This window comes from Capricornis sumatraensis, chromosome 16 (genome assembly GCF_032405125.1).
Source record: "Capricornis sumatraensis isolate serow.1 chromosome 16, serow.2, whole genome shotgun sequence".
NCBI classification, from domain to species: Eukaryota; Metazoa; Chordata; class Mammalia; order Artiodactyla; family Bovidae; genus Capricornis; species Capricornis sumatraensis.
The window spans coordinates 11,382,781-11,406,730 of record NC_091084.1 but is presented as its reverse complement, the minus strand read 5'-3'; the positions used below and the strand labels follow the sequence as shown (position 1 = coordinate 11,406,730).

Below are 23,950 nucleotides of genomic sequence, written 5' to 3'. Positions count from 1 at the left end.
AGTAAAGTCTGACACTGTTTCCACTGTTTCCCCATCTACGTCCCATGAAGTGATGGGACCTGATGCCATGATCTTAGTTTTTTGAATGTTGAGCTTTAAGCCAACTTTTTCACTCTCTTCTTTCACTTCATCAAGAGGCTGTTTATTTCCTCTTCACTTTCTGCCATAAGGGTGGTGTCATCTGCATATCTGAGGTTATTGATATTTTTCCCAGAAATTTTGATTCCAGCTTGTGCTTCTTCCAGTCCAGCGTTTCTCATGATGTACTCTGCATAGAAGTTAAATAAGCAGGGTGACAATATACAGCCTTGATGTACTCCTTTTTCTATTTGGAACCAGTTAGTTGTTCTAAGCCCAGTTCTAACAGTTGCTTCCCGACCTACGTATAGGTTTCTCAAGAGGCAGGTCAGGTGGTCTGGTATTCCCATCTCTTTCAGAATTTTCCACAATTTATTGTGATCTACACAGTCACAGGCTTTGGCATAGTCAATAAAGCAGAAATAGATGTTTTTCTGGAACTCTCTTGCTTTTAGTATAGTAATATTACTGGGAGTGAATATTCATAAAAGTTGTTATTTTTCATCATCATTCTCATCATCACCATCAACATTGTCTTGCTCCCATTCTCCATGGTTTTTATAGATTCAGTTTGAAATGCCATTCAAACTATAAGCTTCTAAGATTACCACTATATTTCTGAGAACTATGGTTGGTCATGTCTTCTCTGTTCAAGAAGATAGAATGCCTTACTTTTTCTTCTATCTAAAAATCAGCTCACCAGCGTAGATTTATTCCTTCAATAATAATTATTAAGTACCTAACATGGTGTCTGACACATAGTAGACATGCAATGAGCACTTGGTTAATGAAGCAAAGTAAATGAATGAAAAATCCTGAACCTCATTTAGTAAACATGGTGTTAGATGATGGATATAGGATTAGCATGCTTAATTCTGCACATAAATAGTAATAGCTAACATTTATTGAGGATTAGAGCTTCCTTGATGGCTCAGCTGGTAAAGACTCCACCTGCAGTGCAGGAAAGTACTTGCAATGCAGAAGACAACGCGAGTTTGATTGCTGGGTTGGAAAGATCCTCTGGAGAAGGAAATGGCAACACACTCTAGTATTCTTGCCTGAGAAATTCCATGGACAGAGGACCTTGGGGGGTTATAGCTCATGGGATTGCAAGAGCTGGACACAATTTAGCAACTAAACCACCACCATTGCTGTTGCTAAGTCATTTCAGTTGTGTCCGACTCTGTGCTACCTCATAGACGGCAGGCCAACAGGCTCCTCCATCCCTTGGATTCTCCAGTACTCTTGGGATTCTCCAAGAGTACTGGAATGGGTCGCCATTGCCTCCTCTGCACCACCATTGAGGATTAACTATAACCCAAGGCCTGCTGCTGGATGAACTGCAGGCATGGTCCTCCTGATTAACAGTGTGGTAGTCTAATTCCTACTGCACAGGTAAGGAAACTGAGGCTTAAAGAAGCTTGTCCACCATTACACTGGAAGTAGTAGTAAGAGAGACAGAGTTCAAATCCATGCTTTTCTAATTCTAGAGGCCAAGATCTTTTACCATGCAAATATCTTAGTTCTGTAAAATGACTTGAACAAGCTATGTAGAAAAGTCATTGACTCTCTAGCACTGGAACATTAAGTCTTCCTATCCTTCTTAATTTCAGTGGACTAGACCAGGAGTCAACAAACTATAGTCCACAGGCTAAATCTTTGTTTTTATAGAGCCCACAAGCTAAGGATTTATTTTTACATTTTTAAATGGTTGAAAAATTCAAAACAATACTTTGTGACATGAAAATTATATGACCGTACTTGTATAATATGTTCAGTTTTGCTTTTTTTGTCCTCAAAAGACTCAAATACTTATTATCTGACCCTTTACAGAAAAGGTCTGTGAGCCTTGGATTAGATATGTGGGATGCCTTTCAGCAATATGAGCAATGCATATGACATAGCAAGTTTAAGGAAAAATGTACCATAAGCAAATAGACATATCAGTTCTACAGAATTTCAGGAAACTATTTTCTTGTACTTCAGTGCAAAAGAGCTAGAGTAACTATCCAACAGAAAGAAAATTATACTACTAGTATATTGAACCTAATGGTTAATATGAAGTGATTTCATTCTGTCAAGAATTTTTTAATATAATTGATGGAAATTTTCAAACAAAAGTAGTGTTTTCAGAAAATTATTTAAATGTATCTTCTGCCTTAGAAAAGCTCTTCTCCAGTTTCATGGACATATATCATATAGGAAGAGAATAGTGCTTGACATTTACAGAGGTCTATTTGTAACAACTGCCCTTTTAAATGTGCATTATTCATTCATTCAATAATTTTTGAATGCCAGGCACTGAACTAATTAAGCATAGGTGATATCCTACAAATGACCTGAGCTTTGACCTGAAATAACTTATTGTTTTCACCGTTGATGTACTATATAATATGTGTGTTGCTGCACTTAGTAAAATCAACCCTCTCTAAAATTTGAGCATCACCAGAAACCACTTTACATATTAGTTCAGCCTAAATGAAGACCACAAATTATAACTCCTGAGATAACTGAATACTAGGAAAGGAAATAAAAAGTGCTACGAGGTCAGAGGAGATTTAGTCTAAGGCAAAGCATGAGATTTTTAGTAAAGATCCAAGGTAAGTTGAAAATTGATCTCTAGTCAGCTGAGTTATGAAATAAGGTAGCTCCCTAGGATTTTTTTTTTTAATTAAACAGGATGTAAGTTATGTAAATAGAACTGGTGAGGTTATAGCTTGTAAAAAAAATGCAAATCTGTGCTGCTTGATTTAATTCTACAACAGCACATGAGCTAAGGGAATCAAGAAAGCAAGCAATTTACATCTTAAAGTATTTGCTCCGGGGTCCAGGACTGTTCTGTGTGCTCTGCAATACTCACAGCAGTTGAAAACAAATTTGGCAGAACAAAGCACTCAAACACACACATTAGTCAACTATGGAAAGTCTTGATATAACCAAAGCAAAACTCAAAAGAAACCAATACACACATTTTCATGTACTTTGGGACTGGGTTGGATTTAGGAGGTGAAAATCTATTGCTCTGCTAAAATGTTTAGTGGTCAAATTCAAAAATACAATTTCATACTTAGATGAAAATTTTATTAAAAAGAAATCTACCCACCAGGAAATTATATTTTTTTCAGTATATATATGGATAAGAAACATTATAGTTGGGTTGTCCAGAGGACATAATTGTAAAGAGAAGTTAGCAAAGCTAAAAACTGCATTTAGGATTGGAGAGAGATACAACGGGGCGGGGGCGGGTGAGGGGGGTTCTGTTAAAATATGGTGAGGTCCCAGAAATCCCTGATATTAATAGAAATAAATTAGATTTTTTAAGATGAGGGTCATCCTAAATTCAAGCAAAGTAGAAGAGCAGACATTTCTGTAAAAAATTCTTCTACAGTTATTCCAACTGCATAAGGCCATCTGGTGGTTTGGAGGTGTTATTACAATCTAGTCTTCATATTCTACAAATGAGGAAGGAAATCATGATGTCTAATGGCCCATCATTTACCAAAAAGTATAACTTCGAAGTAATTCATTTAATTATTATCTCCTATATTACAAAGATTGGAGCTGTTTCTGTATACTTTAAAATATATTTTACTTAATTTTGAAACACATATAGTCTGTTATGTGTCAGACATCATGTAAAAACCTTTAAAATATAATTCATTGTGATGAATATAATGTTTCAAAATGCATAATTTAGAAGATAAGCATGACACACTTTATCAATTATAATGACAGAATATTCATTTCAGCACTTTTCCTATGTTTATTTTCCTTAGATCCATCATCATAAAACTACAGAATACTGTAGCCTTATCAATAAATGGTATACATTTTTATAGTGATAACGTTTTCTTATTTCAGTTAAGTCAATCATCAAAATATAAATACAAAATATAAAAAGTGTTTCATTTGATATTCAATGCAGTAATAGAGACTAGTTAAGAATACTCATTCATATATATTTTATGATTTGTATATATATTTATTGTATAGATATGTTTACCAATTGAACTAAGTTCTGAAGGATAGATAATATATAATTGCACATAAAAATAGGCTCTGAATGATAGTGAGAATCATAGGTGGTATGTTAAATTCATGGAATATTTAGCATGTTAGAGATCATCTTGTCGAGGCTTGAAAAGGTGTTCTTCAGGATAAATCTTACTACACAAAAAACTAAAACACTAAAGTGTTTCCTTTAGTTTGCACAGTGTTTATTAAACACGTGTAAATGTTTTTGTGTGAGGAATACTCTCTCCATTTTATCTAGTTTCCACCATGAGTATTGTTTTTCCCATTTAATTGAGATATAACTGACACACAATACCACATAAGTTTAAGGTATACTGCATAATGATATGATTTATATACATCATGAAATTATTATCCCAAGTTTAGTGAACAACCATCATCTCATATAGATACAGAAAAAAACAAATAGAAAAGACTATTTTTCTTGTGATGAGAACTCAGGATTTACTGTCTTAACAACTTTCATATATAACATAGAGATAGCAGTGTTAATTATATGTATCATGCTGTACATTACATCCCTAGTGCTTATTTATCTTGAAACTAGGTATTTGTACCTTTTGACTGCCTTCATGCAATTTCTCCTGCCCCTCACTCCTGCCTCTGATAAACACAGACTTGATATGTTTTTTATGAGCTTGTTCAGTTGTTTTTGAAATATAATTGGGGTACAACATTAAGTTAGTTCCTAGTACACAATATAGTAATTAGTTATCTCTATACATGTAAATATGATCACAATTATTAGTCTACTTATCATCTTTTACCATACAAAGTTATTTCATAGTTATTGACTTCTTCCACACTGTATATTTCATATCTGTGGCTCACTTATTTTGTAACTGAAAGTTTGTATTTACAAATTTCCTTCACCTATTCCTTCCCTCTCCTGAGCCCCTCCTCCCTGGCAACCACTTGTTTGTTCACAACTTCCTAACTCTTTCTATTCAGTTATGCTTGTCCATATTTTTTTTTTTTGAAGATTCCACATATAAGTGGAAATCATACAGTATTTGGTTTTTGTCTGACTTATTTCGCTTAGCATAACACCTTCTAGGTCTATCCATGTTGTCACAGATGGCAAGATTCTATTCTTTTTTATGGCTGAGTAATAATTTCATTATATAGAAATGTATACATATGAGACATTTTCATTATTAGTTTATCTATTTTAAAGGTTTTTTATGTGAAACATTTTTAAAGTCTTTTTTATTTTTTTTTAATTTTAATTTTTATTTTTATTTATTTATTTATTTATTTATTTTTTCTTTTCTTTTCTTTTATTTTTTTTAAATTTTAAAATCTTTAATTCTTACATGTGTTCCCAAACATGAAACCCCCTCCCACCTCCCTCCCCATAACATCTCTGTGGGTGATCCCCATGCACCAGCCCCAAGCATTCTGTATCCTGCGTCAGACATAGACTGGCGATTCGATTCTTACATGATAGTATACATGTTAGAATGCCATTCTCCCAAATCATCCCACCCTCTGCCTCTCCCTCTGAGTCCAAAAGTCCGTTATACACATCTGTGTCTTTTTTGCTGTCTTGCATACAGGGTCGTCATTGCCATCTTTCTAAATTCCATATATATGTGTTAGTATACTGTATTGGTGTTTTTCTTTCTGGCTTACTTCACTCTGTATAATCGGCTCCAGTTTCATCCATCTCATCAGAACTGATTCAAATGAATTCTTTTTAACGGCTGAGTAATACTCCATTGTGTATATGTACCAAAGCTTTCTTATCCATTCATCTGCTGATGGACATCTAGGTTGTTTCCATGTCCTGGCTATTATAAACAGTGCTGCGATGAACTTTGGGGTACATGTGTCTCTTTGAATTCTGGTTTCGTCGGTGTGTATGCCCAGCAGTGGGATTGCTGGGTCATAAGGTAGTTCTATTTGCAATTTTTTAAGGACTCGCCACACTGTTCTCCATAGTGGCTGTACTAGTTTGCATTCCCACCAACAGTGTAGGAGGGTTCCCTTTTCTCCACACCCTCTCCAGCATTTATTGCTTGCAGATTTTTGGATCGCAGCCATTCTGACTGGTGTGAAGTGGTACCTCATTGTGGTTTTGATTTGCATTTCTCTGATAATGAGTGATGTTGAGCATCTTTTCATGTGTTTGTTAGCCATCCGTATGTCTTCTTTGGAGAAATGTCTATTTAGTTCTTTGGCCCATTTTTTGATTGGGTCGTTTATTTTTCTGGAATTGAGCTGCGTAAGTTGCTTGTATATTTTTGAGATTAGTTGTTTGTCAGTTGCTTCATTTGCTATTATTTTCTCCCATTCAGAAGGCTGTCTTTTCACCTTGCTTATATTTTCCTTTTTAATATGTTTCTATATTGCTTCTGTTTGTGTATGTGTGTTTTAATTTTTTGTTTTTGCTTATTTTTTAAAGTAATTATTGACAATTATGAACTCACTGTCATTTTGTTAATTTTTTTTTACTGTTTTGTAGTATTTTATTGTTGTTGTTCTTTTCTTCTTTTACTCTCTTCCCTTGTAATTTGGGGACTGTATTTTGTGATATATTTGGATTCTGTTTTCTTTTGTGTGTGTATCTGTATCTGATAGATTTTTAGTTTGCAGCTATCATGAGGAATGGCTTCTGTGGTGGCTCAGATAATAAAGATTCTGCCTGAAATGCAAAAGACCCAGGTTTGATCCCTGGGTTGGAAAGGTGCCCTGGAGAAGGAAATGGAAACCCACTCCAGTATTCTTACCTGGAGAATCATCTGAACAGAAGATCCTGGCAGGCTACAATCCGTGGGGTTACAAAAAGTTGGACACCATTGAGTGATTATCATTTTCACCATGAGGCATATATATATATATATATATATATATATATATATGCATACATATCTTAAATTCAAGTAAATTTTTAAACCCTGCATTTTTACTCCACTACTCTGTTTATTGTTTCTGACATCATGTTTTATATCATTTTATTTTGTGTATCTCAATTACATATTGTAGATATGTAGAAAAAGTTACTCTTTTTCTCTTTTAAACTCGTAGTAAATTTATACATGGTTGATTTAGCATCCTTACTGTATATTTGCTGTTACCAATTTTATTTTTCCTTTTGTAGTCATTATATTTCAAGGTTTTTTTTTTTTTTTTGCTTAGATAAATCTCTTTAACATTTCTTATAAAGCTGGTTTTGTCATGCTGGACTGTTAGCTTTTGCTTGTCTATAACTATGATCTTTCCATCAAATCTGAATGAAAATCTTGCCACATATAGTATCCCTTGTTGTTCCATTTTATCACTTTAAAGATATTTCTGTACTCCCTTCTTGCTTGCAAAGTTTCTGCTGAAAATCAGCTGATAGCAACATAGGAATTTGTTTATTCATAATTTGCTGCTTTTCTTTTGCTTTTTAAAATATTTTCACTTTATTTTAATTTTTTTTTTTTCCATTTTAGTTACAGTGGGTCTTGGCTGGTCCTCTTTGGTTTAGTCTTGTTTGGAACTCTCTATGCTTCCTGGACTTGAATGTTTATTGCCTTTCCCAGGTAAAGGGAAGTTTTTAGCCACTATGTCTTCAAATATATTCTTTCACCATCTCTTTCTCTCTTATTCTCCTTCTTTCACCATCTCTTTCTCTTCTTCTCTTTCTCTCTTCTTCTCTCTATAATTTGTTTATTAATATGTTTGATGTTGTTGCACTGTCTCTTAAACTGTTTTTATTTCTTTTCTTTTTGCTTTCTCTGTTCACCTCAGTGATTTCCACTACTCTCTCTTCTGGTCCACTGTTGTGTTTCTCTTTATTATCTAATCTACTGTTAATGCCTTACAGTGTATTTTAACTTTTAATCATTAGACTATTTACCTAAGTTTGGTTCTTTTTTATATTTTCTCACTTTATTAAAATTTTGTAACTTCTCACTCTGTTTATCCAAACATATCTTGAATTCTTTGAACATCTTTATGATCGTTACCTTGAACTCTCTAACAGGGAGATTGCACATATCTCTATTTCACATATTTATTCTTCTCAAGTTTATCTTGTTCTTTATTAGGAAGATATTCTTTTGTCACCTCATTTTGCCTAATCTGCTGTTTTTACTTCTTTGTATTTGGTAGGCTGTCTATATCACTTGACCTTGGAAAAGTAGCTTTTTGTAGGAGATGTCATATGCTTCCCAGCAGTGCACTCTGTTCTGGCCACCCAGAGCACTAAGGTTGCCCTGAATGCTGGCTTTTGTGGCCGGATTATTGTGGGTAGTCTAATAGACATGGCTGTCCCTTAGTCCAGTTGGTTGTCAGGCCCTCTCTGGTGCATCATCTGCCAGCTGCTGAGGGGGAGGGTTAGGATAAATTGCAGTATAAGTAGTGAACATACCATGTCCTCACCCCTCCTACTAGTCTTTTTGTTTCCTTCTTTAATTTTTTATCTGTAGAAGATCTTTTCTGCAAGTCTTCTGGTTTTTCTCATCAATAGCTGTTCTCTAATAGTTGTCGTTTTGGAGTTCCCATGATAAAGAGATGAATGCAGGGTCTTCCTATTCTGCCATCTTGGCCACTCCCCCTTCACAATTATTATACTTTCAACAGCACAAGCATTCTTGAGCAACCAAAATCCCTGATTTATAAATGAAGAAGAAAACACAGGAAGGTTAAACTACAAATTGCATAGCTAAATAGTGGAAGAGTTAAATTTAGCATTAATCTCATGATTCTCACAAAAGTGTTTTTTATAACATGAATAATAAACACAGTTATAATGACTTTCATTTACTGTGGTTTGCCATGTGTTATACTAATTGCTGTACATATATTATTATATTTAAGACTTACAAAAATTTTATGAGATAGTTTTCTTATCTTCAATTCACAGATAAAGAAGCTGAGATAAAAACAGTGAAGTAGCTTGTCTAAATTTGGCTTCACTCAACCATCTTTTACTTAATGAGTGTTATCTCTGCTTTTAATTTGTAAAACTCTATAGCTTGTCCTCAAATGTTAGAATTTGTGGATCTTTTATACTATAGCTCAAAGTACTTAGAAAAAAAATTTAGGTTTATAATTAGAAGTTGAAAGATATATCTCTCTGAAATTTTTAGAGGAAAATATTCTTTATTAAGTGCTTTTTATTGGTTAGTTATATAAATAACCTGTTTTAATATGTCAGGGATTTTTTTCTCAATAATCTTATAACATGTATAAAATTAATTATCTCGTTTTGCCTGAGAAGTAAAGCACAGTGAAGTAAAATAATTTGCCCAGTTCAGTTCACTTCAGTTCAGTCGCTCAGTCATGTCTGAATCATTGCACAAGGTAACCATTAATAAATAGTGATACTAGAATTTGAACCTAAATTTTTTGTTTTCAAAGCCCTTATTTTTTATAGCAATATTTTAAAAGATATTTTTAAGGTTAAACCCTAGAGGGAGAGTATTTCAGGCAGAGAGAACAGCTAGGGCAAGGACCTGAGAATATTACAATAAACATAGAAAACAAAGATCCCTGCCTTCATAGACCTTGAACTCTATATGTTGAAGACAAAACAGACAAGACAAGTAAATAGTGTGTTTGCAGTTAGGTGCTAAATAAAACAAGCTTAATTAAGGAAAGGAAATAAAGGATGTGTGGAGGGTGATGGGGGTTCATACTTTTCAATAAATTATTCAGGAAATATCTCTCTGTGAAGGTGACATTGACACAAAAATCTAAAAAGGAAATGATGATAGTCATCATTTTATCTGAGTGGAGGAGGTTATGTGTTCTAGATGGAGGAAGCAACAAGGACAAATGTACTAAGGCAGGATAATACTGATAAATTTTGGTATATTTAATAAAAAGCAAGGAAGCTACTGAGCTAGAATGGAGAAGAGGAGTATGCATGTAGTCGTAAGAGATTACATCAAAAATCTCTAGGGCCTGTAGGCCAATGTAAGTAGTTTTTATCCTCTAAGTAAGATAGAAACCCATTTAGGGCATTTGATAATAACTTTATTTTAAAAGAACCAATTCTGACTACTGTGCTAATAAATTTAAACAGCAAAGGAAAGAGAAGGGACACCACCAGTAGGATGATATCACAACAATCAAGGTGAGATGCCTAGATGAAAGTTGTAGAGGAAGTTTGATGTTATTGTATTCTGGCTATATTATGAAATAATATCAGAAGGACTTTCTCATGAATTGTATGTAAAGTGTGAGTGACATACTGAATTACAAACTATTTGTATACCTTTTTAGGAATTAGAAGGATGGAATAATTACTCTGATGGCAAATATTATGGTAATCATAGATTCATAGGTGAAAATGGGAGTCCCAATAAGATATGTTTGCAGTACTTATTAAACATTTACATGGAAATGTAAAATAAACTGTGTGTGTAACTGTGGATATGCATGTTTGAGTGTGGGTTTGTGCATGTGTGTATGTGTGTTCCCATCTCTTTTAGAATTTTCCACAGTTTATTGTGATCCACACAGTCAAGGCTTTGGCATAGTCAATAGAGCAGAAATAAATATTTTTCTGGAACTCCTTTGCCTTTTTCACGATCCAGTGGATATTGGAAATTTGATCTCTGGTTCCTCTGCCTTTTCTAAAACCAGCTTGAACATCTGGAAGTTCACAGTTCACATATTGCTGAAGCCTGGCTTGGAGAATTTTGAGCATTACTTTACTAGCGTGTGAGATGAGTGCAATTGTGCAGTAGTTTGAGCATTCTTTGGTATTGCCTTTCTTTGGAATTGTAATGAAAACTGACCATTTCCAGTCCTGTGGCCACTGCTGAGTTTTCCAAATTTGCTGGCATATTGAGTGCAGCGCTTTCACAGCATCATCTTTCAGGATTTAAATTAGCACAACTAGAATGCCTGGAGAATCCCATGGACAGAGGAGCCTGGTAGGCTGCAGTCCATGGGGTCGCTGGAAGTCGGACACGACTGCGCGACTTCACTTTTACTTTCCACTTTCATGCATTGGAGAAGGATAATGGCAACCCACTCCAGTGTTCTTGCCTGGAGATTCCCAGGGACGGGGGAGCCTGGTGGGCTGCTGTTTATGGGGTTGCACAGAGTCGGACCTGACTGAAGTGACTTAGCAGCATATATATATAGTTATATATAAGTGAGAGTGAAGTCGCTTAGTCGTGTCCAACTCTTTGTGACCCCGTGGACTGTAGCCTACCAGGTTCCTCCGTCCATGGGGTTCTCCAGGCAAGAATACTGGAGTGGGTTGCCATTTCCTTCTCCAGGGGATCTTCTGGACCCAGGGATCAAATCTGGGTCTCCCTCATTGCAGGCAGATGCTTTAACCTCTGAGCCACCAGGGATGCCACTATATTTTTATATACAATTTGTTTTATATAGAGAGCAAATTTTAGCATTTAAGATGATTTCACCATATATCACATTCACAGTTGAAGTGGATTTTTATAACACACATTAAGATACCAAAGAAAAGTCCTAAAATAAAAAAATACTTTTATCACATTCTTTGGATAACTTATCTTTTTTACAAAAGAATTTGCAATTTAATGTTTCACTTATAATGTAGTTAAAATCATGTCTTTCAAAGCACACAGACATTGGTGTGCTTTGATTTCCTTTTAATAATTGAATCCTTTGGATGGATAATTTGTGTGTGATAATATAAAATGTGAAATGGTAACCCACAATAAAAGATTACTCATCTGATCTGTTAAATATATCCACAGAAACAATGAGAATGGGAAACTTTTATCATAATAAAATCTTCTGAGATACCACTAATTAATCCCATTGATGGTCTCCAAAGACTAATTTTATTAAATAACAAACATTTTCAAAAGGTGATATGGTATCCCATTCACAGATGACTTATAACAAATATATTAAAGAATTACATCATGTGATATAATAGAAAAATGCTTTTAAAAATCACATTGATCAAAACACTACATTAAGAGTATCAAAAATACTCTAGATTAAAAATGTGCTAGTTCCCCAAATCAATTTGTCTATCCTGGAAGTCCAAATCTTTACCACCTATGAGTTTTTATTCTTATTGTTTAACCTTAGTGAATGACAGTATGACAGTATCTTCATCAATAAGTGAGGATAATAAGCCCTTCCCAATGTGTTTACAAATTGATTAAAATCTCATGAGCTCATACATGACAAGAAAAATCCACAAATTTCACGTTTCTATGGATTTCAAAGGTACCATTTAATTATCAAATATTTATTTAAAAACTATTATTATTAAGAATCTTGCTTGTTATGAGAGTATCTTAGGAAGACTTTGCATGCAAACAGTTATGTATTAAAAATGCTAATTTGATTCTCTCTCAAAATAAATGTATGGATTATTTTTTCATTCTTCACAGATTTTTTTACTTCTAATCATCTGTCAGAGAATAATTTTTAGTACAAATTGCTTATGAAGGTTATTTTTAAATACCTAAATGAAATTTGGTCTAACTTCCATATACTGAATTGTTTTCTCCTAAGACATTGTATCACTGATCCTGCTCACAGCACCAATTGTCTTGCTGCTTACACAGTTCACACTGTTCACTGAACCCAGGGTAGGCAAGGCATGAGCTAAGAGGCTGGAAGGAGACTCAAGGAGCTGTAAGAACTGCAGACCTGGCTGGCATGGCAGCTTCAACACAGCCTCTCTCCTGGCTGATGCAGCAGCCATACTAGCAGCCATAATATAATCATAACACAGCCGTGACGTAGCCAAAACATAACCTCATATAACATAACTACAATGGCAATCCAATCTAGCTCCAATGCAGCAGCCGCCAGGGTTTTCATGGTGAGGTTCCTACAGGCATGCTGGAAAAGGGAGCACGTGACCAAGTGAGTACCTCATGATGGGCATGTGTAGTGCTACAAGTGATCTCAGCTCTTCCTTATTCTTCAGTGGCTGAGTTGTGTCCAACTGTTTGTGACCCCATGGATTGTAGCATGTCAGCCTTTTCTGTCCTTCACTTTTCTGTCCTTGCTCAAACTCATGTCCATTGACTTGGAGATGTCATTCAACCATCTGGTCCTCTGTTGACCCTCTCCTCCTGCCTCTAATCATTATTTTCAAAATGTGGGGCAAGAGCCATAAGCCATGGGATGACAGAGGCTAACCATGCAATCTTGGCTAATTTGCTCTTTGCCTGCATACATATTTTGAAGCAACCACATTGAAATTGATTTGCCTACTCACTATTATTAATGATGCTGTGAAAGGGCTGCACTCAGTGTGCCAGCAAATTTGGAAAATTCAGCAGTTGTCACAGGAAAAGGTCAGTTTTTATTCCAATTCCAAAGAAAGGCAATGCCAAAGAATACTCAAACTATTGCACAACTGGAAACATCTCATCTCACATGCTAGCAAAGTAATGCTCAAAATTCTCAAAGCCAGGCTTCAATAGTACGTGAACCATGAACTTCCAGATGTTCAAGCTGGTTTTAGAAAAGGCATAGGAACCAGAGATCAAATTGCCAACATCTGCTGGAGCATCAAAAAAGCAAGAGAGTTCCAGAAAATCATCGACTTCTGCTTTATCGACTATGCCAAAGCCTTTGACTTTGTGTATCACCACAAACTGTGGAAAATTCTTAGAGATAAGAATACCAGACCACCTGACCTGCCTCTTGAGAAATCTGTATGCAGGTCAGGAAGAAACAGTTAGAACTGGACATGGAACAACAGACTGGTTGCCAATAGGGAAAGGAGTATATCAAAGCTGTATATTGTCACCTTGCTTATTTAACTTCTATGCAGAGTACATCATGAGAAATGCTGGATTGGATGAAGCACAAGCTGGAATCAAGGTTGCCAGGAAAAATATCAATAACCTCAGATATGCAGATGACACCCCCCTTATGGCAGAAAGTGAACAAGAACTATAGAGCCTCTTAAAGAAAGTGAAAGAGGAGAGTGAAAAGATGACTTAAAACTCAACATTCAGGAAATGAAGACCGTGGCATCTGGTCCATAACTTTACAGCAAATAGATGAGGAAACAACGGAAATAGTGACAGACTTAATTTGGGGGGGGGGGGGAGGGTAGCTCCCAAATCACTGCAGATGGAGACTGCAGTTCAGTTCAGTCGCTCAGTCGTGTCCAACTCTTTGCAACCGCATGAATCGCAGCACACCAGGCCTCCCTGTTCATCACCATCGCCCGGAGTTCACTCAGACTCACGTCCATCAAGTCTGTGATGCCATCCAGCCATCTCATCCTCGGTCCCCCTTCTCCTCCTGCCCCCAATCCCTCCCCAGCATCAGAGTTTTTTTCCAATGAGTGAACTCTTCTCATGAGGTGGCCAAAGTACTGGAGTTTCAGCTTTAGCATCATTCCTTCCAAAGAACACCCAGGGTTGATCTCCTTCAGAATGTACTGGATGGATCTCCTTGCAGTCCAAGGGACTCTCAAGAGTCTTCTCCAACACCACAGTTCAAAAGCATCAATTCTTCAGCGCCCAGCCATCTTCACAGTCCAACTCTTACATCCATACATGACCGCAGGAAAAACCATAGCCTTGACTAGATGGACCTTTGTTGGCAAAGTAATGTCTCTGCTTTTGAATATGCTATCTAGGTTGGTGATAACTTTCCTTCCAAGGAGTAAGCGTCTTTTAATTTCATGGCTGCAGTCACCATCTGCAATGATTCTGGAGCCCCCAAAAATAAAGTCTGACACTATTTCCACTGTTTCCCCATCTATTTCCCACGAAGTGATGGGACCGGATGCCATGATCTTCGTTTTCTGAATGTTGAGCTTTAGGCTATATATATATATATATCTCCACTCTCTTGAATCTCCACCTTTCCATCCCACTCCTCTAGGTCATCACTGAGTACGAGGCCGAGCTCTTTGTGTTATATAGCAGCTTTTAACTAGCTGTCTCTTTTACACATGATCCTTTATATAAGTCAATGCTATTTTCTCAGTTCATCCATCTCACCCACTCCTTCTCCCACTGTATCCACAAATCTGTTCTCTCTGCCTACATCTCCATTCCTTCCCTGCACATAGGTACCATTTTTCTAAATTTCTATCCATCCATTTTTCTATTTCCCTTTGTACTACTAACATTTTAGAATATCAAAGATAGTTTCTCAGTGACATGTGACCAACTTTTATTACAGGTTATTTACACTGAACACATAAAATCTGACAATGATCTAAATATCTTGATGATAATAACAGAAGCAACAAAATTGATGAAAGACTTTAATATGCAATCGCTTTGCAAAGGAGACAGCAAATTCCAAGTCAATATAAGAGAATGTGTCCATCATTTTTGGACTTCCCAGGTAACTCAAATGGTAAAGAACCTGCCTGCAAATGCAGGAGATGTAAGAGACTCCTGGGCCCTGGGAAGCACAAGCGGAGGTGGTGGTGGTCTCCTTAAATCAGAAAGTGGTGGATAAATTTTTAAAGGTTTGCGTAGAGGGGGAGGGGGCTTGCCAGGGCGCCCGCCCGCAGTGTCCTGTAAGCCCTCTCCTTCCTCAGGAGGTAGAGCACAGTCTCCCTGCTTTTCTTCGTCAATGGCAGAAAACATGATCTGCACAGAAGGTGGAGACCCACCATCCACTGCTATAGCCTCCCCCATAGGCTATCTAACAGCCTCAGGACAGGATATTTCTAATCATATTTCACAGAGCAAAAGCATCTACAGGAATCTTTTCTGGCTCATGCAAAGTATAAAACAAACGTAGAAATTTAGACAGTCTTCCTGTGCTTACTTTAATGCCTCTATGGGCTAACATATGAAGTGATAGTTCAATAAACATTTGTCTATTCTTAGATGCAGAGAAACCCATTCTTCTAGAGAATATTCTTATTGATTCTGTACCCTCCTCACCCTGCCTAAACGGCAGAGGGGTGCTGGTCACCCACAGGTACAGTCCTAACCATCCCGCATTACAATCTCATATTACTTACCCTTCAGTGTCCCCTGTTCTGGATGCCACTTTCCGGAGTCCAACTCCAGCAGCCAGGGATTCAACCTGAAGAGGTGAATGGTGTTGGTGATGAGACAGCCTCTCATTTTTCTATGGATTGCCTGTTTATTCCAAGTTTAAGATTCTTCTTTATACTTTTACAAAAACATTAGGCCAGAGGTTTGACATTTTCAGTTCCCCCTCTCCCAGATTTATTATCTCCATAAATCATTGTTGCTCCTCAGAGTTCCTGCTTCAATGATTCTCTCGGAATCAACCTTATCATCTATTATCTTTCTCCTCTAATGTGTCCTATTGTTAACTTGTGATTACATTGTAACTCATGCTACATTCCTCAGTTTACTACTTATCTTCCTAAGTCCTGTTTTCCTCTAACATCCAGAGCTCACTATCTCTTAAAAAGGCTTCTAGCTATAGTGTCTCTAAAAATTCCTAACTTCTATAAGCTATAGTAAAATATGCTAACTTTACAACATTCCTTAAATCTTTAACTTCTAACTGTTTTAATTATTTCTAAGCCCTAAATTCAGTAAACTCCTTTGCCATAAACATTCTCCTCGCAAATAGGCTTCAGATATCAATCTCTCCCATGGCTTCAAGCTGTGGCCTATGTGCTCATCCTGGAACACTTTTTTGTAAAAGTCCTTGAACAAATGTCAATGATTAAGTTTATGAATTATTTTCAGAGCAATGCTGAAGAAGGCTTTGTGCCTTCTCATGCTCCTCTCAAGAACAGTAAGCACCTTAATATTCCTTTTCAGTCAACTCAGCCAAGGAGAGGAAAAGACAAGTCAGAATTACAAGGCCTAACTCCTTCATCCCGGGATCCATGCCTGCGGAATGAGGAGATGGGGCTGGGGACTGTGCCTCCATTTTGTCAATAATGCCTAATGCAGCTCCCGATAAGAGACATGGGTTCCATCCCTGGGTTGGGAAGATCCCCTGGAGCAGGGTATGGAAATCAACTCCAGTATTTTTGCCTGAAGCATCCTGTGAACAGTGCGCCTAGCAGGCTACCGTCCATAGGGTCGAACAGAGTTTGACATGACCGAAGCAACTTAGCATGCACTCACAGACATTTTTACAGAAATCATAGAAGTTAAATCCATGGGCCACTCAGATAGATCATTCATCTTAGTTACTCAATCTTATATATGAACAAAAGTTCAGTTCAGTTCAATCACTCATTCCTGACTCTCAGTGACCCGATGGACTGAAGTACTCCAGACTTCCCTGTCCATCACCAACTCCTGGAGCTTGCTAAAACTGATGACCATCCAGCTGGTGATGCCATCCAACCATTTCATCCTCTGTCATTACCTTCTCCTCCTGCCTTCAGTCTTTTACAGAATCCAGGTCTTTTCCAGTAAATCAGTTCTTCGAATCCAGGTGGCCAAATATTGGAGTTTCAGCTTCAGCATCAGTCCTTCCAATGAACACCCAGGACTGATCTCCTTTAGGATGGACTAGTTGGATCTCCTTGCAATCCAAGGGACTCTCAAGAGTCTTCACCAACACCAGAGTTCAAAAGTATCAATTCTTTGGCACTCAGCTGTCCAACTCACATCCATACATGACTACTGGAAAAACAGTAGCTTTGACTAGACAGACCTTTGTTGGCAAAGTAATGTCTCTGCTTTTTAATATGCTGTATAGATTGGTTATAGTTTTTCTTCCAAGGAGCAAATGTCTTTTAATGTTATGGCTGCAGTCACCATCTGCAGTGATTTTGGAGCCCAAAGAAATAAAGCCTGTCACTGTTTCCATTGTTTCCCTATTCTATTTGGCATGAAGTTTTGGGACTGGATGCTATGATCTTAGTTTTTTGTTTGTTTGTTTGTTTCTTTTTTTAAATATAAATTTATTTATTTTAATTGGAGGTTAATTACTTTACAATATTGTATTGGTTTTGCCATACATCAACATGTATCTGCCACAGGTATACATGTGTTCCCCATCCTGAACCCCCCTCCTTCCACCCTCCCAGTACCATCCCTCTGGGTCGTCTCAGTGCACCAGCCCCAAGCATCCAGTATCATGCACTGAACCTGGTCTGGCGACTCGTTTCATATATGATATTATATATGTTACAATGCCATTCTTCCAAATCATCCCACCCTCTCCCTCTCTCACAGAGTCCAAAAAACTGTTCTATACATCTGTGTCTCTTTAGCTGTCTCACAAACAGGGTTATCATTACCATCTTTCTAAATTCCACATATATGTGTTAGTAATACATTTGAATCAGTTCTAATGAGGTGGATGAAACTGGAGCCTATTATACAGAGTGAAGTAAGCCAGAAAGATCTTAGTTATTTGAGTGTTGAGTTTAAGCCAACTTTTTCACTCATTTTTCAGTTTCATCAAGAAGCTTTTTATTTACTCTTTGCTTTCTGCCATATGGGTCATATCATTTGCATATCTGAGGTTATTGATATTTCTCCTGGCAACCTTGATTCCTGCTTATACTTCATCCAGCCTAGCATTTCATATGATGCACCCTGCATATAAGTTAAATAAGCAGGTTGGCAATATACAGCCTCGATGTACTCCTTTCCCTATTTGGAACCAGTCCATTGTTCCATGTCACATTCTAGCTGTTGCTTCTTGACCTACATACAGATTTCTCAGGAGGCAGGTCAGGTGGTCTGGTATCCCTATGTCTTTAAGAATTTTCCACAGTTTGTGGTGATCCACAAAGCCAAAGGCTTTGGCATAGTCCATAAAACAGAAGTAGATGATTTTCTGGAATTCTCTTGCTTTTTCGATGCTCCAACAGATGTTGGCAATTTGATCTCTGGTTCCTCTGCCTTTTCTAAAACCAGCTTGAACATCTGGAAGTTCATGGTTCACGTACTGTTGAAGCCTGACTTTGAGAATTTTGAGCATTACTTTGCTAGCATGTGAGATGAGATGATTCCAATTGTGCAGTAGTTTGAGCATTTTTTGACATTGCCTTTCTTTGGGATTGGAGAAGGAAATGGCAACCCACTCCAGTATTCTTGCCTGGAGAATCCCATGGATGGAGGAGCTTGGTGGGCTACAGTCCATGGGTGGCAAAAAGTCGGACACGACTTCACTTTCACTTTCACTTTCACTTTTCTTTGTGATTGGAATGAAAACTGACCTTTTCCAGTCCTGTGGCCACAAGTTTTCCAAATTTGCTGGCATATTCAGTGCAGCATTTTTACAGCATCATCTTTTAAGGTTTGGAATAGCTCGGCTGGAATTCCATCACCTCCACTAGCTTTGTCTGTAGTGATGCTTCCTAAGGCCCACTTGACTTCACACTCCAGGATGTCTGGCTCTGGATGAGTGATCACAATATCCTGGTTATCTATTTAGGTCATTAAGATCTTTTTGTATAGTTCTTCTGTACGTTCTTGCTACCCCTTCTTAATATCTTCTGCTTTTTGTAGGTCCATACCATTTCTGCCCTTTATTGTGTCCATCTTTGCATGAAATATTCCCTTTGTATCTCTAATTTTCTTGAGATCTCTAGTCTTACCCACTCTGTTATTTTCCTCTATTTCTTTGCATTGATCACTTATGAAGGCTATCTTATCTCTCATTGCTATTCTTTGGAACTCTTCATTCAAGGTGGATATATCTTCCATTTCTCCTTTTTCTCTCACCTCTCTTGTTTTCTCTTCTTTTCTATTTGTAAGGCCTCCTCAGACAACCATTTTGCCTTTTTACAGTCCTTTTTCTTGGGGATGGTTTTGATCATGGCCTCCTGTACAGTGTTACAAACCTCCATCCATAGTTCTTCAAGCACTTCAAAGCTAATCCCTTGAATCTATCTGTCACTTCCACTGTATAATTGTAAGGGATTTGATTTAGGTCATACCTGGATGGTCTAGTGGTTTTCCCAACTTTCTTCAATGTAAGTCTGAATTTGGCAATAAGGGGAGAAGGCAATGGCACCCCACTCCAGTGCTCTTGCCTGGAAAATCCCATGGATGGAGGAGCCTGGTAGGCTGCAGTCCATGGGGTCGCTGAGGGTCAGACACAACTGAGCGACTTCACTTTGACTTTTCACTTTCATGCATTGGAGAAGGAAATGGCAACCCACTCCAGTGTTCTTGCCTGGAGAATCCCAGGGATGGGGGAGCCTGGTGGGCTGCCGTCTATGGAGTCGCACAGTCGGACACGACTGAAGTGACTTAGCATTAGCAGTTGGCAATAAGGAGTTCATGATCTGAGCCACAATCAACTCTTGGTCTTGTTTTTGCTGACTGTATACAGTTTCTCCATCTTCAGCAACAAATAATATAATCAGTCTGATTTCTGTGTTGACCATATGGTGATGTCCATATGTAGTCTTCTCTTGTGTTATTTGTAGAGGGTGTTTGCTTTGACCAGTGCATTTTCTTGGCAAAACTCCATTAGCCTTTGCCCTGCTTCATTTTGTACTCCAATACCAAAATTGCCTGGAACTCCAGATATCTTGTTACTTGCTACTTTTGGATTCCAGTCCCCTATAATGAAAAGGACATCTTTTTTTGCGTGTTAGTTCTAGAAGGTCTATAGGTCTTCATAGAACTCTTCAACTTCAGCTTCTTCAGCATTACTGGTTGGGCCATAGACTTGGATTGCTGTGATATTGAATGGCTTGCCTTGGAAACGAACAGAGATCATTTTGTCATTTTTGAGGTTGCACCCAAGTACTGCATTTTGGACTCTTTTGGTGACTGTGAGGGCTACCCCATTTCTTCTTAGAGATTCTTGATCACAGTAGTAGATATAATGGCCATCTGAATTAAATTCACCCATTCTAGTCCATTATACCACTGATTCCTAAAATGTAGATGTTCATTCTTGTCATCTGTTTGACCACTTCCAATTTGCCTTGATTAGTTCAATTGTATGATTAGTTTATATATCTACAGTCTTGCTTTACAGCTTTTCTGTATTATCAGTACCTAATATAGATTTTGGTATACAGCTTGCACTGAAAAAAAACACCTGTTAAATGAATTAAGGAAATGATTTGTCTTATTTGTGGTCAATATGCTTCCAATCGCACATTTCAGCCTTATAGTCTGTCACATGTGACTCTCAGCCATATCATTAATTGTATGAATTGGTTGGATAGATACAATCCTGTAAGCTGCAGTTCTAGTTAAAGCTCCATTATCAAACTCTGCATGAGTTCCTGGACTTGGAAAAAAGGTCTGAGAAAAAATAAAACCTGAGGTCTTGTGATTCTTTATTACAAACTTCCTCCTCCAAATTACTTGTCTTTTAGTCCATGTGTTTCATAATAAGTCCAGAAAGAAGTTTATTTCAGTTTATAATTTGAATCTGAATTTTAGAGTTCTTAAAGTAAAATTTTTACTGTTACTCATTTTTCACCTTAAAGATCAAAATAGAACATAGAAAGTTTTTTGTTTTGTTTGTTTGTTTTTACTTCCTATGAGTGCATGCTAAGTCACTTCAGTCATGTCCAACTCTGTGACCCTATGGACCAGAACCCACCAGGCTCCTCTGTTCATGGGATTCTCCAGGCAAGAGTACAAGAGTCAGTTGCCATTCCCTTCTCCAAGGGATCTGCCTGATGCAGGGATCAAACCTGCTGTAAGTGACAATAAAATAATCAAAGATTCATACATACAAATTCTTTTTTTTTTTTTTTTGCATTTCTCTTTTTCATACATAGAATGCTTATTCTAACTAAGTTCTCTGATGACCACCTGCAAAGTAACTGCTTTCTCTTAACCATGAGATCAAAACAACCAGTAGTATTTTTAGTCAGACTATTCTCTCTAGTTGCCATTCCTGCTCCAATTAAGATTTTTTTTTTACATCAATCTGGTCTCAGATCAACCAGAATCTTGCCTGACACAAAGACTACTTTCACGTTAAAAATAATCGAGCTTTACTCTTTTTTATTCTAGGAGGAAGGATTTAAATGAAAAAAGCACACTCTCCATCAAAGTGCAGGCTTTTCTTTAGTATTTCTGTGCATGTCTTTATGAGACAAAAATGATCTATTCACAATTGAAAAAACTCCATTTATTTTTGTACTGCTGATGCTATAGCTCCTAGGAAGCAATGACACAAAGACAATTCCAGGAGAAACTGTTGAATTGTACCTGTATTAACAGATGATAAAAAATAAAGCAGTTAGGGCTGATAGTATCCTTTGGGTCATTGAGATCTCAAAACACAATTCAGGTCATAGTTATTCTATAATTTTCTTTTCTCTGTCTAATTTCTAGGCCATACCCATACTTCAATTTATGAGAAATAAGCATTCATTTGGGATTGTTTGCCATTCAAATATTTTAACTATAATAAGTTGATTTAAAAAGTCATAATGAACATAATAAAAACTTTTAGTAAATGTATTAGAAGCTAAATATACATACCTTTAAGAAAACATTTAAGAAATTTAGTTAGAATAAATTGATATCCAAATAGCTTTCCAGAATTTATAAATTCAATGAGGATGAAAAAAGGAAAATAAAACCATATAATTTCTAAAGAGATATTACAACCCCATTGCTCACTGTGCTGTGTTTATAAGAGTAATCAAAAGAAGTTAACTGAGAAACCTTGTCATGCTTTGTTTTCAGATTGAGGGTATTTGTTAGAGAAAACAAGAAAGACAGCTTCTATCTTTAAGTGTCAGTGAAAATGAGTTTAAAGCCATGCATTATGTACATTTGAAAGTTAATGGAGCTGATTTTTATTAGAAGTTAGTGTGTAGGTTTTCAAACAAAAAAAAAGTAGTAGAATAAATTTTCCTTTTTGTTTTACCACTTTACTTATTTATAGTAACTATTATATACTTAACTATTTACAATGAAATGCGCATGTATGTAAAATCCTAAACACTTTCCTCGAGAATGAATTCCTTTCTATTTATTCATTATGCCTTGACTGTTTACTAGTCCTTCATGGTTTTGAATGTATTTTAAAAGGTTGGATTGTAAATCCATTAAATTTTAAATTGTAAGCATCTCTCAAAAATGTAATTTATAGATTTTCTCTTAGAATATTAAAGCTGATGATTTATCTCTTTTGTATCCATTCAGTATATTTTCTTGACTGCTTACCTTCATCATTCATCAGATTAACAAACATTAAATTTGAGGGTCTGCATTGTATTATTATGAAACAATACTACTTTAGCATGAAATGACTTTTTTTTTTAATCTCCTTTATAATTGATAGTGATAGGAAAGGCAGAACATCTCAAGAAGCATTTCTCACCAGGGAAACACGAAACACGATTTTACAAAATTGGAATTCTAAGACAATGTTTATTTATAAAAATATTGAACTCCTATCATTTCCAAGAAATTATTCTAAAACTCATTTATTTAATCAACCAAGCTTAAGAAAAAAGGAAAGTACAAATGTACTGAGCTATGAATAGCTTAATAAAAATAAAAGAAATATAAATAATGCATACCGTTCTTTTTTAAGGCCACTCTATTTTTAGGACAATGTTTTTAAATTGTGCAAATGCAAGAAAATTTAAGGGAAGACAATTGAAACTCAGTCAATGCATTAGTCCTTAATACATTCAAGTTAGTGTTTCAATAACTATAATATTTCTTGAATAATCAAAATGGATGAGTATAATTAATTTGTACACACCATTCCAGGCTTACATAAAATGAAAGTAACAAGACATTTTCACTCACATTTATAGAAAAGGGGTCCTTATATCTTCATTATATTTTGCTTGAGTGTACAAGTCCTTCTAATTTGGCAAATTCGTGCTTGGTTTTACATACCATTTCTAGCATGACAGATGATTAGGAAGCAGTTTGGGCACCAGACACCCCAACCACTTCTGTTCTTAATATGCATGAGTGGCTTTGATTGGTAGTAGAAAAATTAACATGTAAAAGCTATTATAAAGAAATACAGTAATTATTCAATGTGTTATAAA

The 23,950-nt window shown here is 36.5% G+C and overlaps 1 protein-coding gene across 1 annotated transcript in view; it reads left to right on the top strand.

Moving 5' to 3' along the window:
* The window catches only part of CNTN5 (contactin 5), a 635,147-nt gene that overhangs the window by 98,084 nt on the left and 513,113 nt on the right, over positions 1-23,950 (top strand). The window lies entirely within an intron of this gene.